The sequence below is a fragment of the Macaca fascicularis genome, chromosome 1 (assembly GCF_037993035.2).
Source record: "Macaca fascicularis isolate 582-1 chromosome 1, T2T-MFA8v1.1".
In the NCBI taxonomy this organism is placed as follows: domain Eukaryota; kingdom Metazoa; phylum Chordata; class Mammalia; order Primates; family Cercopithecidae; genus Macaca; species Macaca fascicularis.
Genome location: NC_088375.1, coordinates 23,715,754 through 23,731,692, shown reverse-complemented (window position 1 = coordinate 23,731,692; position 15,939 = coordinate 23,715,754). Strand labels below are relative to the sequence as shown.

Here is a 15,939-nt window from a genome sequence, read left to right as displayed (position 1 = left end):
GAGACAGGGTTTCACCATGTTGGTCAGGCTGGTCTTGAACTCTTGACCTCTGATGATCTATCCGCCTCAGCCTCCCAAAGTGCTGGGATTACAGGTGTGAGCCACCACGCCTGGCCTGACCTCAACATTTCTTGTTGAATTTACCTTAGATAAATTAATAAGTGCTCCCCCTTCCTAAGAGATCAGTCAACTGCAGCCTCCAATCCACTCACAAAGAAAAGCTCCAACAAGCCAGGCAGCCCAAAGCAGAGGAAATGGAGTCAGTGAGGCCTTCTTCAGGATGAATTATTTTTTGCTTAATATGGTGTGGGCCGCAGCTCCCTGAGCTTTAAATATTAAGGGTTTTATTATGACTATTTCATTACTCTGAGCAGTACATTGCAGAAGACAAAGTTACTCAGTGTGACTAAAAAAGGAGGTGAGGCTGGCTGGTGTCAGATGCCCAATCCTGTTGGGTGGGCAGGGAACTGGGAGCTGGTGAACCACAGTCAGCTGAGAACTCCCAGCTGGTAGAGGGGAGGGCAGGATGTATCTCATTCATCAGTGGATATATGGAGCAGGCCCCATTTGTGCCAGGGACTGTGCAGGGCAGAGGGGACACAGCAGCTCTCTGGGCACAGGTGTCGAGTGATTGGCTCTGCAGCAGACTGCCAGACCCAGGCTCAGGACTCCCAAGGGCCAAAGAGGACTTTCTGGTGAAGGCTCCATTTAGACAATGGCTGTGAGCTCTGGCTGGTCAACATGGCAGGTCAGTCTGAGCCTCTACAGGCCCCACATCATGGGTTCTGTCAGGGGGCCAGCAGCCATGAGCCAGCCTGCCCTAGTCTGCCTCCTTTCTTCCAGCACCCCAGTCCCCTGGACTTCCTCTCCCTGTTGCCCCTTCTCCCAAGGGAACCCCCAGCATTCGTGGTCTTTTCAGAGATTACCCCGCCTTTGTCACTTTCTCCCTGGACCCACTCCCATGTCTGATTAAATGTGACACACTCTTCCCCAGGGCTGGGATCAGACGAGACTGATTTGCTGGTGGCATTCCTCTGAAACATTGATTCGGTAAACATATATTCACATTTTTCGTATAGGTCTTCTGGAGGCTATTTTTTAACCCCAGGGAATGATGGATGCAGAAAGTTGCAGCACCAGGGAACAACTGAGGGGACAAAAGGTCAGATACGGGGAGGAAAACATTTGTTTCCTGCCACAATAGGCTGCTAAGGTCGCAATAACCATAAGAGGTAGGTATTATTTAGGCAGATTTTTGCAAATAAGGAATCTGTGGACAAGAGAGCTTTAAGGGACTTTCCTAAGTGTCACACAGCTAGCAAAAGACCCAGGATTTTCCTAAAATCACATGCCCCATCATCCATGAGAAGCCAGCTCTTTGCCCCCATGTGATGGCCTCCTGATAAACTTTGGGGTTAGGAAGCCCAGACAAGTGAGGCCTCCTCTAATACCTGTGCTGAACCTACTCCCTCACTTTCCCTCCTTGCCCCTCAAAGCCCCAGCCTGTGAGTATAGCTACAGCAATTGGAGAAAGAGGTCCAGCAGCAAGGCGCAGCCTGTGCCCACACAGGAATGAAAACTGTTCAGGTGTCCCCTGACAGGAATCACAGTCCAGACCCAGGTCAACTCTATCTGCGAGTCCGAAGGCCAGACCCTGATGCAGGACAGCGGGCCCTCAGCATCACTTCTCCAAGCCCTGCCTGGGGAAGCGGGGCTCGCTGAAGCTAAGCTGGCCAACTGAAGCCAGTTTCCGGCTAACAGCTGGTATAGTGCCTTCATGTGTCTGCCCTCCCGGGTCACATTTGCATTTTAACAGCCACCTTCATGTTGCCCCCCTGGGAAGCAACAGTTGCAGGGCGGGGGTGAGCGGGATGGGGATGATGTGCTTGAGAGAAAAGGGTGGCCTTTCCTAGACCTGGAAACGTTTTTGATTTCCCAAGAGCTATTTTTCTATTTCCTACTCAAGCCTTTTTCCCCCTAGGCTGCTCCTTGCTTCCTTTCTACTGCAGCAGGAAGGGCTCACAGCTTTCAGGGCCCCCTGCCTGTCTTCTCTCTGGCGAGGCAGCTTAGCCTCAGCTGGGGCTCCCAATTAAGCAAGGGCTCGGGCTAATGCGTTCCCTCAGCTCTCCCTCAGGGCAGCTGGGAGGGCTCCCTCCCGCCCTTTCTCTGCATCCCTGACACTGTGCCACTCTCCTCCACCCCAACCCCACCACACACCTCCCCAAGCCGGCCTTGGATTCCCGTGTCTCAGATCCAGTGCCTTTGACTACTACACCCCTGCCAGCTCCAGGACTGACTGCTGATCAAGGCCTCCACTGCCCCCTCCCCTGAACTAAGTGATGACCGAATCAAGCCCTCCACACCCTTACACACCCGTAGTAAAATTGGAGAGGCCCTGGGTTTGGTGCTTGGTGATTCAGGTGTGACTCCCAGCTCTGCCACTTGTACGGGTGACCTTATTCAGGACATGTCATCTCTAAGCCTCAGTTGACTCAGCTGAAAAATGGGAAGGCAACCAATACCCACCTACTTCACAGAGTTGTTATGAAGGTCGAATAAGATTATGCATTCAGGAGCCCAGTAAATAATACTCCTGTCTTCTCCTCCCGAGTTCTGAGAGGAGAAACATGATTTTAAAAAATAAAAATAAAAAGACTAAATTGAGACAGAGTACGTTTTTTAAAATCAATCAGTCTTGGCCGGGTGTGATGGCTCACGCCTGTAATCCCAGCATTTTGGGAGGCTGAGGTGGACAGATCACAAGGTCAGGAGACCGAGAGACCATCCTGGCTAACACAGTGAAATCTACCAAAAATACAAAAAAAAAAAATTAGTCCAGCTACTCGGGAGGCTGAGGCAGGAGAATGGCGTGAACCCAGAAGGTGGAGTTTGCAGTGAACAGAGATCACGCCACTGTACTCCAGCCTGGGCGACAGAGCGAGAGTTCGTGAAGAAAGAAAAGAAACAAAAGGAAGGAAGGAAGGAAGGAAGGAAGGAAGGAAGGAAGGAAGGAAGGAAGGAAGGAAGGAAGGAAGGAAGGAAGGAAGGAAGGAAGGAGGGAAGGAGGGAAGGAGGGAAGGAGGGAAGGAGGGAAGGAGGGAAGGAGGGAAGGAGGGAAGGAGGGAAGGAGGGAAGGAGGGAAGGAGGGAAGGAGGGAAGGAAGGAAGGAAGGAAGGAAGGAAGGAAGGAAGGAAGGAAGGAAGGAAGGAAGGAAGGAAGATCAGTCTTATTAATAGAGCCAAACTGAAGAACATGGATTAGATTTGGGGCCAAGGGGGCTTCCTGGTATGTCTCTCCTGAATGCACATGTGAAAGCAGAAGGCATCACAGGCCTTCTGGCCCTGCAAAGCCCTAGCCTGTAGAGTGTAGCTACAGCAATTGGAGAAAGAGGTCCAGCAGTAAGGCACCGTCTGTGTCCATGCAGGAATGAAAATAGTTCAGGGGTGCCCTGACAAAAATCACAGTCCAGATCCAGGTAGCAAGTCTACCTGCAAGTCAGAAGGTCAAACCCTGATGCAGGACAGCTGGGCCTCTGGGCATCACTCCTCCAAGCCCTGCCTGGTATCATGGAGTATACCATTTTTATCTCCAATATACATGTACAAGAGCTGTGGCTATTACTTATTACAGAAGAGGGCACTAAGGCTCAAAGAGATGAAGCAACTTACCTAAGCCCACACACCCAATAAACTGCAGAGCTGGGATCTGAAGCCAATTAGTTGATTCCAGGCTGTCATCACTAGTCTGGGGAATACCAGGGCCTGGCTAAAAGACAAGTGACTTTGCTGCGGTTGGAGGCAGAGGTATGGGACAGCAACTATCTCAACCAAGGGGCCATGCTTATACTCTTCACTTCACTATCTCACTACATTCACTTATCCACTCAGTAAACTTCTATCGAGCACTGCGCTGTGCTAGACCATCTTCTAGATCCTCAGGACGCAGTAGGAAATGACATAAGTCCCTGCTTACATTCTGGCAAAGAGACAGACCCAGAAGAACTATCCATAGAGGAAAGGCAAGTACACAGATAGAGACTAAAACAGATAAATTCAATGAAAAACTAAATCAGGGTTAAGGGATAGACCATTCAAGGATGGCTGCTGTGAGTGTCACATCCAGCAGAGACCCAGTACAGTGAGCAAGTGTGACTATCAGGGGAAGAACATTCCAGGCAGAGGGAACGGCCAATGCAAAGTTCCCAAGAAGGAAGCAATGCAGTCATCAAGTACCAGCCAAGTCCTGTCAAGTAAGGCATTGCGACTAAAAAACAGCAAGAAGGAGAAGGGTAGGAGGTGAGGTCTTAGAGTTAGTAGGGAGTTATGGGGCATGGATAGTGGTGATACATAGTCTAGTTGATCACAAAAAACACTGGGTTTTATTCTTCAGTGTGTCAGAAACTGGGGGATTATCAAACCAGTGAGTAACTTGATCAAATTTACATTTTTTAAATATGGCTATGGCTGTTATGGGGAGAACAGGCTACAAAGGGCAATAATGGAAACAGGGAGCCTAGTCCAGTTATGAAGCTATTACAGAATTTCATCTGGCACATAATGGTGGTTTGCACCAAAGGGTAAGCAGTGGAAATGTTGAGAGGTGGTTGGATTCTGGATGTATTGTGAAGGCAGCAGGATAGTTATTGTCCCCAGAAAAAAAAAAAAAAGGAAGCCCAGAGCCCAGAAGTAGGAAGGGAGGATGAATGCACCAGGTGTAGTGTATCCAGTTAACAAGACCTGAACCCACTCTGGAAGCAGCTCCCTGACCCTGGCCTGGGATCTCTACATTGGATGCACCAAACACTACCAAACGTCCAAGCCAGGACCTAGCCCCAGCCACGGATCCATCCCTGATTCCTCACCCTTCTCCTGTCAAGATGGCAGGCCAGATGCACCATCTAACACTTGCTGTGTATTTTTCAAATGATATTTTCCCAGTAGTGAAAACACAACATGGCACTTTAACGCAAGATGGTGGAACAAAGGAACAACTCTGGGGGGAGGCATCTCAAATCCTCCCATTCAGGGAACCACACCACATATCCCACAGAGAAGCCGGTGATGCTGCATTTCAATCAATATCCCTGAGCAAGAGCTTGCCAGGTGCTTGCTGCAATACCAAGCTATATACTACAGAAGGCTGTGCTCCTAGCCTGGTGGTAGAGAGAGATGGGGATAAATTAAGGGTCCAGTAGATTGTTCACCAGGGGCTGCGGGGACACAGGATAAACAAAGGCTAAAGCAAAGGATAAACCCAGGGTGAGGAAAAGAGTCTTCAGTGTGTGCCCTGAATGCAATTTGGTGATGGGGGTCCAGGGGGAGAAGATCAGGTAGGGCAGTGTGTGAGCAGAGACCTGGAGATGGGAAAGGGCATGGAAGCAGAGTAGACCCATGCAGGGAGCAGTCTAGTGCATCCTGAGCAACAGAAGCTACAGCAGACACAACTAGTGTTTACTGAGCAATGTGCCAAGCCCTGCACTGAGAGCCTGTAGGCATTCACTCACGTGTTCCTCACCACACTGTGAGGCAGGCATTATCACAGCCCCATCATGTGGGATGAAGAAACTGAGGCTCAGACAGCCTAAGTGACTGGTCCAAGATTATACAATTAGTAAGCAGTGAAACTTGGATTTTTAAAAAATAAATGTCTTTTATTGAAATATTTTACAGAAAAGATCGCAAATCCTAAGTGTACAGCTCGAGAGAGTATCACAAAGAGAACACACCCAGTCACTACCACCCAGATCAAGAAACAGAATCTTACCATTCTGAAGCTCCTCTCATGCCCCTCCCCAACCCCTTCCCTTCCCTTCTCCCTGCAGTAAGCACTATCCTGACTTTTAACTCCATAGACTAGTTTTTGGAGTTTAGCTTTGCATCCAGGTCTGTGGCCAGGATCTGTAGTACAGACAGTAATAGGTGGATGGCTGCAGTCTGATACGGTCTGTGCAGGATTGCCAAGCTTGTTTTCCCCAGCTGCATCCCATTCTGTGCTGTTCTCCTTGAATCTCCTTGGGGGGCTTATGGGAGACAGGTGCTAGCTCTAAAGAGGACCTCTGGAAACAAGCGAGGGAGCCACCTGTGTCCAGTGTGGGAGAGGCCCTTCCTGAGCTCAAGGAGCTGGCTATGCACTAGGCTGCAGTCAACGAGGTTTGCTACATCCCATCTTTAGGAAAATATGATTTAATGACAAGAATGTCCTTTTGGAGAGAGCAAATCAATAGCTCTGGGCAGTATCTTTGAGCAGATTTAGCCATATTCTCAAAGTAAAGGGTTTCAATCTGTGAAATGTGAAGAAAACTCTATAGTCATTACCAAAAAAAAAAAAAAAACAGACTTCAGTTTGTCAACTGGATAATAAGACTCAAGACTCACTCCCACCCCTCTATCCCACTCCTGGCTCGTGGTCCGAAACAAAAGCAAAACATAAGCATAAATTGTGCTGAGAAAATGATTAACTTGGGCTCCTTTGAAGCCCTAAGTCACATAAGCCTCAGCCCATCTGCCACTTGCCTTCACCCCATATTTTAGCCAAATCTTCATACAGAATTCCATGGTCCCAGCCTTTGCTGACCACTCTCCTCTCAGGAAGCCTTCTCTTTCCTCTGTCCCATCATTCAGGTCAAGATGGACTTCTAACTTCCTCAAGTGGCCTCCAGCAAGACTCTGCTCTTCTCGCCAGACAGTCCTGACTGGGGTGCTGTAATGCTAATTGGAAATAGCTTAAAGGGTTGTCCCTCTCAGAGGCAGCATCCCTCCTCTCAAAAGTCACTCTAAGTTTAGGGAACAGCCACCTTAAGGGAGACTTAGGACAAGCCACAGAGACAGGTAAAATGAAAAGTGGATGCTTCCATAACATCTAAGTTGGAAAAGTGCCTTTAAAATGCAGATATCAGCTGGGCGTGATGGCTCACATCTGTAATCCCAGCACTTTGGGAAGCTGAGGCAGGCAAATCACCTAAGGCCAAGAGTTTGAGACCAACCTGGCCAACAGGGTTTAACCCGTTTCTACTGAAATACAAAAATTAGCTGGGCATGGTGGAGAGTGCCTGTAATCCCAGCTACTCAGGAGGCTGAGGCAGGAGAATTGCTTGAACTTGGGAGGTAGAGGTGGCAGTGAGCCAAGATCACACCACTGCACTCTAGCGTGGGCAACACAGTGAAACTCTATCTCAAAAATAATAATGATAAATAAAATGCAGATGTGAATGACAAGGTCTCAAATGGGGATATTATAAGGAAACACAAACCCAGGCTAAGGGCCGAGGTGCTCACCTGCTTGTCAGGTGAACAGGGACTTCCATGGGCTAGCTCAGTGGGGAGCCAAGTACTGTAAAGATATCCAAGAGGGAGAGGGTTGGAGAACAGAACTCAATCTTTGAGATAGCATGACATGGGAGAGGCAGCAGGGTGTAAGGGTATTGGGTTTACATTCTGCAGGCAGAAAAACACGGGTTCAAATTCCGGCTTCTCCATGTATTGCTGACGACGTCATTTACTTAACCTCTCCTAAAGCTCAATTCCCTTTATGGAAAGAGGGGTAATTCAATCTACCTCACAGGATTCAAATGAGGTTTAAAACAAAACAATGCATTTCAGTGACAGGCATACAGTAGAGGCTAACTAGATAAATGGCTGATGAATGAAATGAATGGGAGAAATTACAATTGCGCCCCCTGGTGAAGTTTTGAAGCCTAGCACATTGGAGAATGACAAGCACATGGGAGGTTAGTGTCATTACAGGATGTGTCAATATGTCATGGCCAACACTTACACACACACACACACACACACACACACACACACACACAGAGTCTACCTCTGCCAGATTCTCCTTGCTACTACAGCAGCAGAGGTGACCATGTATTAGTCCTTTCTCCTTATTCTCACACACACACGAATGCAACCAAGAGAAAAATCTCCACATCTAAGTGTGTCCAAAAGTCGTATCCAAGTTCTGTATTATCAAATGTCTATTAGCAAACTCAACAAAAATAAATGATGGAGAAAACACTCCCTATTCAATAAATGGTGCTGGGATGACTGGCTATTCATATGTAAAAGAATGGACCCCTACCTATCACAACATACAAAAAATAACTCAAGATGGATCAATGACTTAAATCTAAGACCTCCAGCTATAAGAATCCTAGAAGAAAGCCTAGGTAATACCCTTCTCAATATTGGCCTTGGCAAAGAATTTATGACTAAGTCCTCAAAAGCAACTGCAACAAAAACAAAAATTGACAAGAGGGACCTAATTAAACTAAAGAGCTTCTGCACGGCAAGAGAAACCATCAAGGAAGTAAACAGACAACCTACAGAATGGAACAAAATATTCCCAAACTATGCATCCAACAAAGGTCTAAGACCCAAAATTTATACAAAACTTAAATCAACAAGCAAAAAGCAAATAACCTCATTAAAAGTGGAGAGAGGACATGGACAAACACTTCTAAAAAGAAGACATACAAGCAGCCAACAAACATATGACAAAATGCACAACACCACCAATCATCAGAGCAATGCAAATCAAAACCACAGTGAGATATTATCTCTCGTCTGTCAGAGTGACTTTTGTTAAAAAGTCAAAAAATAACAGATGCTAGTAAGGCTGCGGAGAAAAGGGAACACTTACATGCTGCTGGCATATTAGTCCAGCCACTGCAGAGAGCAGTTTGTAGATTTCTCAAAGAAGTTAGGCTGAGCTACTATTTGACCCAGCAATCCCATTACTGGATATATGCCCAAAGGAAAATAAACCATTCTACCAAAAGGACACATGCACCCATGTGTTCACTGCGGTGCTATTTACAATAGCAAAAACATGGAATCAACCCAGGTGCCCATCAACAGTGGACTGGATAAAGAAAATGTGGTACATATGCACCATGGAATACTACACAGCCATAAAAAAGAACAAAATTGGCCAGGTGCAGTGGATCACGCCTTAATCCCAGCACTTTGGGAGGCCAAGGCAGATGGATCATGAGGTCAGGAGATTGAGACCATCCTGGCTAACATGGTGAAACCCTGTCTCTACTAAAAATACAAAAAATTAACCGGGCATGGTGGTGGGTGCCCATAGTCCCAGTTATTCAGGAGGCTGAGGCAGGAGAATGGTGTGAACCTGGGAGAAGGAGCTTGCAGTGTGCCGAGATGGCGCCACTGCACTCCAGCCTGGGGGGCAGAGCAAGACTCTGTCTCAGAAAAAAAAAAAAAAAAAAATCATGTCCTTTGCATCAACATAGATGCAGCTAGAGGCCATTATCCTAAGTGATACAGAAAACCAAATACCACATGTTCTCACTTATAAGTGGGAGCTAAACATTGCACATACATGGACATAAAAATGGCAACAACAGACACTGGGGAATATTAGAGGAGGGATGGAGGGAGGGGCACAGGGGCTGAAAAACTACACATTGGGTACTATGCTCTCTACCTGGGTGATGGATTCAGTCATACCCCAAACCTCAGCATCACACAATATACCTTTGTAACAAACCTGCACATGCACCCCCAATTCCAAAATAAAAGCTGAGAAAGAAAAAAAAAAATGTCTATCAGCAAACCAGATGGTACTGTTGGTGCTGTTGTTGACTGCATGATCAAATAAATCTCTAACACAAAATAGCAGAGAACAAGTTAAAACCCTCTCAGAGGGATGCTCTTCTAAAATAGTCTCTCTTTGGTCCCCATTCCCACCCCAGCAGCCCCCTGACACACACACATACACACACACACCAATGTGTGTGCATGGAAAGCTCACCTTAACTGAAGTTTTAAAAACACCAGTTTGATCAAATCAATAAAGACTTTTTTAAAATAGACTCTGAAAGAAAACGGCCGTGAGGATCTCACTGGGGTGCTCTTCGGTGCAGCAGGCGATGAGCACGGTGACTGACATTTCCAGTCTTTCCTCCTCCCCGCTCATCCCACGGATCATGAACAGGCGCTTTAAATCTCCCACCAGCTTGAGAAGGGGTCAGTCTCCTTTCCTCAAGCATGAGAGAGGATGGCAAAGTTCTCTCTACCATTCAGTTCCTTTATTGGTCCTGAAAAGTGACCGTGGCTCTTCTTCTTGGGAGCTTATGTCAGGGATTAGGGCAGCATCATGCCCCACCCATTCTTAATCTCCTCTTCCTCAGGGTCCCTGCCTGGGAAAGGAAAGTGCCTCTCTCCACAGGCTGGAGCATAACCCTCCCACAGGGCCACCCTTCTTGGATGCCAGGCTGACACCTCCCCAGAGAGCGTCAGAGCACAGTGTTCAGCTCACACTTTAATGACACTGCTGTTTCCTGGCTCTGACATTTGTCCGAACCTGCCTGGTATATCTCGGCTTACTGTGCGTCTCCTCTTCTGCAAGAGTTTACATTCTGATTAATTCGGTAAATGCCCATGGTGGACCCAAACTTCCTAAGCTCTGAGGGCAGTTTAGGGAAATGTATATTAACAATTATTTTAAAGCTTCATAAATATATGGCACTGATGAATTTTCAAAATTACTTTGATCTTCATTACTTCGCTTAAATCTGACACAATCCTATGAAGTAGAAAGGACTTGGTATTATCATCCCTAAATAAAGAGATTCAAGATTAGAGAGTGGTTAGTCCAGGGTCATGCAAATAGTCTACTGCAAAACCTGGGTGGTCTCTAGCAGGCAGCAGTAAAGCCATATGCACATGAAACAGGTGTATGAAGAGGTGGGTGAGACTGAGACTGAGAGGGTGGATGGTGCAGGTCCTGTAAGCTTCCTTCTCACAGATTGACCAATCTGAGTTCTACAGGAGAGACACCCACAAGTCCTCCTTCTTGAGACCCCCCTAGATCTAGGAGTTGGGATTGTACCTCTTCGTGCACGTTCCATTCTGCCTTGTACAAGAGTTGTGTCTATATGTGAGGGGCCACTGGCCATTTATGAGGTCCTGGAAGGCAGGGGGGGTTTGGCACAGTACCTGGCACATGATAGGTGCTCTCTAGTGTGTTTGAATTGACTGTCCTCCAGCTGTTCTGAAGGTTGAAACAGGACTTTGCTGTGCTGTGGCTCATTCTCACCCTCTAGTGGCCAGTTTTAAGAATAACAGCCTACAGATGAACCTGAGTTTCCAAAGCCAATCAGGAGGCACTGCCATGCCTAGGCCACAGTCCACGTTCTGGTCCGGAAAAACTCAGTTATCAATGGAACTCTTTAAAAATACATGTGCAACTCAGGCCGGCCGCGGTGTCTCACGCCTGTAATCCCAGGACTTTGGGAGGCCGAGGCGAGTGGATCACGAGGTCAAGAGATCCAGACCATCCTGGCCTACATGGTGAAACCCCGTTTCTACTAAAAATACAAAAATTAGCTGGGCGTGGTTGCAGATGCCTGTAATCCCAGCTGCTCAGGAGGCTGAGGCACGAGAATCGCTTGCACCCGGGAGGCGGAGGTTGCCGTGAGCCGAGACTGCACCACTGCACTCCAGCCTGGCGACAGAGCGAGACTCCATCTCAAAAAACAAAACAAAACAAAAAACATGTGCATCTCAGCTAGCGAGGTGTCTGGCTCTAAAGCAAAAGTTAAATAAGGAAATCAGCCAACTGTTTATCAGGCACTGACTACGTGGCAAGTACCCTGCCAGGACACGTGAGATACAGGAAAAACACATTTCACAGTTCCTGACCTTAAAGAAGCCCACAGTTTAATGTGAAGTAACCACACTCCACCACCCAGGCATCCCAGCATGCTTCACATACACAGAACAATGGAAGTTTTAGAATTCCAAGGAACATTTGACGCTGTGAACAAAGCAGAATTTCTCTGGAGGAGAAAGTTTGAAAAAACCAATGAGACACTTTTTTTTTTCATCATCATGGTTCAGATAACCAGAAAACCTTCCTGTTGGCCGGGCGCGGTGGCTCAAGCCTGTAATCCCAGCACTTTGGGAGGCCGAGACGGGCGGATCACGAGGTCAGGAGATCGAGACCATCCTGGCGAACACGGTGAAACCCCGTCTCTACTAAAAAAATACAAAAAACTAGCCGGGCGAGGTGGTGGGCGCCTGTAGTCCCAGCTACACAGGAGGCTGAGGCAGGAGAATGGCGTAAACCCGGGAGGCGGAGCTTGCAGTGAGCTGAGATCCGGCCACTGCGCTCCAGCCCCGGCGACAGAGCGAGACTCCGTCTCAAAAAAAAAAAAAAAAAAAAAAAAAAAAACCTTCCTGCTACAAAATACCTAGAAGTTCTAGATAAAATACAAAAAATAATAATAATGAAGTCCTGCTTAATGCATAGCTGAGCATACAAGAAAATGACATTAGACAAGGGCCAAGAATAGCAATTTAAAACAAAAATCAACAAGCTGATTTGGACTATAATGAAATGGTTTTTCTAAAAGCTAAAAATATGGTCATTGAAATTAAAAAGTTGGTAAGTTTTAAACAGCAAACTAAACATGGCTGAAGAGAGTAACTAAATTGGAAATGATCTAAGGAGCTTAGCTACAATGTAGCTTGAGACATAAAAAGATTAAAAATAAGGCAGGGCACAGTGGTACATACCAATAATCCCATCACTTTGCAAGGACAAGACAGGTAAATCACTTGAGTCCAGGAGTGCAAGACCAGCCTGGGCAACATAGTGAAACCCTACCTCTACAAAAAAATACAAAAATTAACTGGGCATGGTGGCTCACACCTGTGGTCCCAGCTACTTAGGAGGCTGAGGTGGGAGGATCACTTGAGCCCAGGAGGTTGAGGCTAGAGCAAGCCGTGATCACTCTGCTGCATTTCAGCCTGGGCAATAGAGTGAGACCCCGTCTTAAACAAACAAACAAAAAACAGATTAAAAATAAAATAAGAGAATAAGAGATTTAGAGGAAAGAACAAAAGGTCCTATGTACATGGAACCACAGATCAAAAGATAGAAAATAGAGAGAAAGGTGAGAAGGCAACACTAGAAAAGATAATAGCTATAAAATTTCTAGAATAGATGAAACACATAGATCTTGCCTTCAGGAAGAACAAGTCCTAAGTAGGATAAATAAAAATAAATCCACATCTCAACACATCATAAGAAATTGCAATACATCAAAGAGAAGTCTTTTTAAAAGACAGAAAACAGAAGACCAATCTATTCAAAATGTTGAGAGAAACAGCTAAGTTATAACTCAAGAATGAGGGTAACATAAAGGTATTTTCCAACAAAGAGTGTCCCACTAATACTTCTGCCAAAGAATGATGGGAAAATGTGTGTTATGAAGAAAACTGAATCCATCACCAAGATTGACAATGCAAAATAACGTAGTGAACAAAGTCATTAGTAATAATCTGGGAAAATCTAAATGAGCACTGACAGGATAAAACCGTAATCGTAACTAATGTCAGGAATATAAAAGCAAGGTGGAACTATAATACTTAACACCAATAACATGTAAGATAGACAGAGAGGTCAGAGTTTAAGCTTTCAAAGCTTTCATGTTGTTTAGGAAGAGGAGAGAAATACTGATTACATTCAGATTTTGTCAACTATACATGTCAATTTTAAAAGACGGCCACTAAAGTAAGAAAAATATATTGTGTAATTTTCACACCTAAAAAGAGGATAAAAGTGAACATAAAAATCTCAACTTTTGGTTAAACATGGTAGGTTGAACCACTGTTTTCTCTCTGCTCTCTTCTAACACCACTCTAAAAACAGTGAATTTAGCAAGATCGCAGAATAAAAGACCAATATATAAAAATCAATTGTATTTTTATATACTTGCAACAAACAATCGTAAGTTGGACTTTTAAAAAAAACACTATTTACAACAGCATCATAAAATATAAACTATGTAGGGATACATCTGATAAAAGACATATAAGACTTATACATTGAAAACAATAAAACATTGCTGACACTTTTAAAGACTAAAATAAATGGACAGATATATCTTGTTCATAAATCAAAAGACATAACACTGTTAAAATGTCAGCTGTCCCCAAATTGATCTATGAATTCGACATCATCCCAATTAAAGTCCCAGCATTTTTTGTAGAAATCGACAAGCTGATTCTTTAAAATTTATATAGAATTGCAAAGAACGCAGAACAGCCAAAACGATTTTGACAAAGAATAAAGTTGGAGAGCTGACACTACTAGATTTCAAGATTTATTATAAAGCTACAGTAATTAAGACAGTGTGGTATAGATGTCAAGACAGACAAAACAATGGAACAGAGTCCAGAAACAGACCCACATATATGGACAAATGACTTTTTCACAAAGGTGCAAAGGCAATTCAAAAGAGAAAGGACAGTCTTCAATTATGGTGCTAAAACACATGGATATCACATGTAAAAAATGAACTTCCATCTATTACCTCACACCATCTTAAAAAATTAACTTACCAGGAGCAGTGTTTCAGGCCAGTAATCTCAGCACTTCAGGAAGCTGAGGCAGAAGGATTGCTTTAGCTCAGGAGTTTGAGACCAGCCTAGACAACATAGTAAGACCTTGTATCAAAAAATCAAAAACTTAGCCAGGCATTGTGTTGCACAGCTGCAATCCCAGCTACTCAGGAGGCTGAAGCAGGAGAATCACTTGAACCCAGGAGATCAAGGCTGTAGTGAGCCATAATTGCATCACTGTACTCCAGCCTGGGTGACAGAATGAAAAAAAAAAAAAAATTAACTCAAAAAAAAAAAAAAAAAAAAACCACCTAAAACTATAAAACTTTCAGAAGACAACACAAGAGAAAAATTTTTGTGGCTAGGAGTGGTGGCTCACACCTGTAATCCCAGCACTTTGGGAGGCAAAGGCAAGCAGATCACTTGACGTCAGGAGTTCAAGACCAGCCTAGCCAACATAGTGAAACCTGTTTCTACTAAAACTACAAAAATTAGTAGTGGTGGTGGGCGCCTGTAATCCCAGCTACTCAGGAGGCTGAGGCAGCAGAATGGCTTGAACCTAGGAGGTGGAGGTTGCAGTAACCTGAGATCATGCTACCGCACTCTAGCCGGGGCAACAGAGCGAAATTCCATCAAAACAAACAAACAAACAAACAAACAAGCAAAAACCACTGGCTGGGCGTGGTGGTTCACGCTTGTAATCCCAGCACTTTGGAAGGCCCAGGTGAGCAGATCACGAGGTCAGGAGTTCAAGACCCACCTGACCAACATGGTGAAACCCCGTCTCTACTAAAAATACAAAATTATTAGCCGGGTGTGGTGGCGTGCACCTGTAGTCCCAGCTACTCAGGAGGCTGAGGCAGAAGAATCGCTTGAACCTGGGAAGTGGAGGCTGCAGTGAGCCAAGATCGCGCCACTGCACTCCAGCCTGGGCAACAGAGCGAGACTCCATCTCAGAAGAAAAAAAGTAACATTAAATTAAGCAAAGATTTATTAGCTATGGCACCAAACCAAAATTGGTAAGTCAGACTTCATCAAAATTTAAAACAAGAGCTTTCTAAAAGACAATGTCATTTAAGAAAAGAAAGACAAGCCACAGAATAAGAGAAAATATTTGCAAAGTATAAATTTGAAAATGACTTGTATCCAGAATACATAAAGAACTCTCAGAACTCAGTAAGGAAGTCCAGGTATGGTGGCTCATATCTGTAATCCCAGCACTTTGGGAAGCTGAGGCAGGAGGATCACTTGAGGCCAGGAGTTCAAAACCAGCCTGGGCAATAGGGCAAAACCACATCTCTCTTAATGGAAAAAAAAAAAAAAAAAAAAAAAAAAACTCAATAAGAAAACAAACAACCCTCCTCCAAAACAATGAGAGAAACGTTGATACACACAACATGGATGAATCACAAAATTGTGCTGAGTAAAAAAAAAGCCAAACAAAAAGAAAATGAGTACACACTATATGATTCCACTTATATAAAATTCTATAGAACACAAAGTAATCTCTAGTGAGAAGAAGGCAGGTCAGTGGTTCCCTGGTGTAGGAGGGAGGATGACGAAGGAGCAT

General features: G+C 45.1%; 1 pseudogene; it reads right to left on the bottom strand.

Annotated features, from left to right (window-relative positions):
* Nucleotides 1-11,169: 11,169 nt before the first annotated feature.
* LOC135969458 (protein GVQW1-like) lies at nucleotides 11,170-15,939 on the bottom strand (annotated as a pseudogene).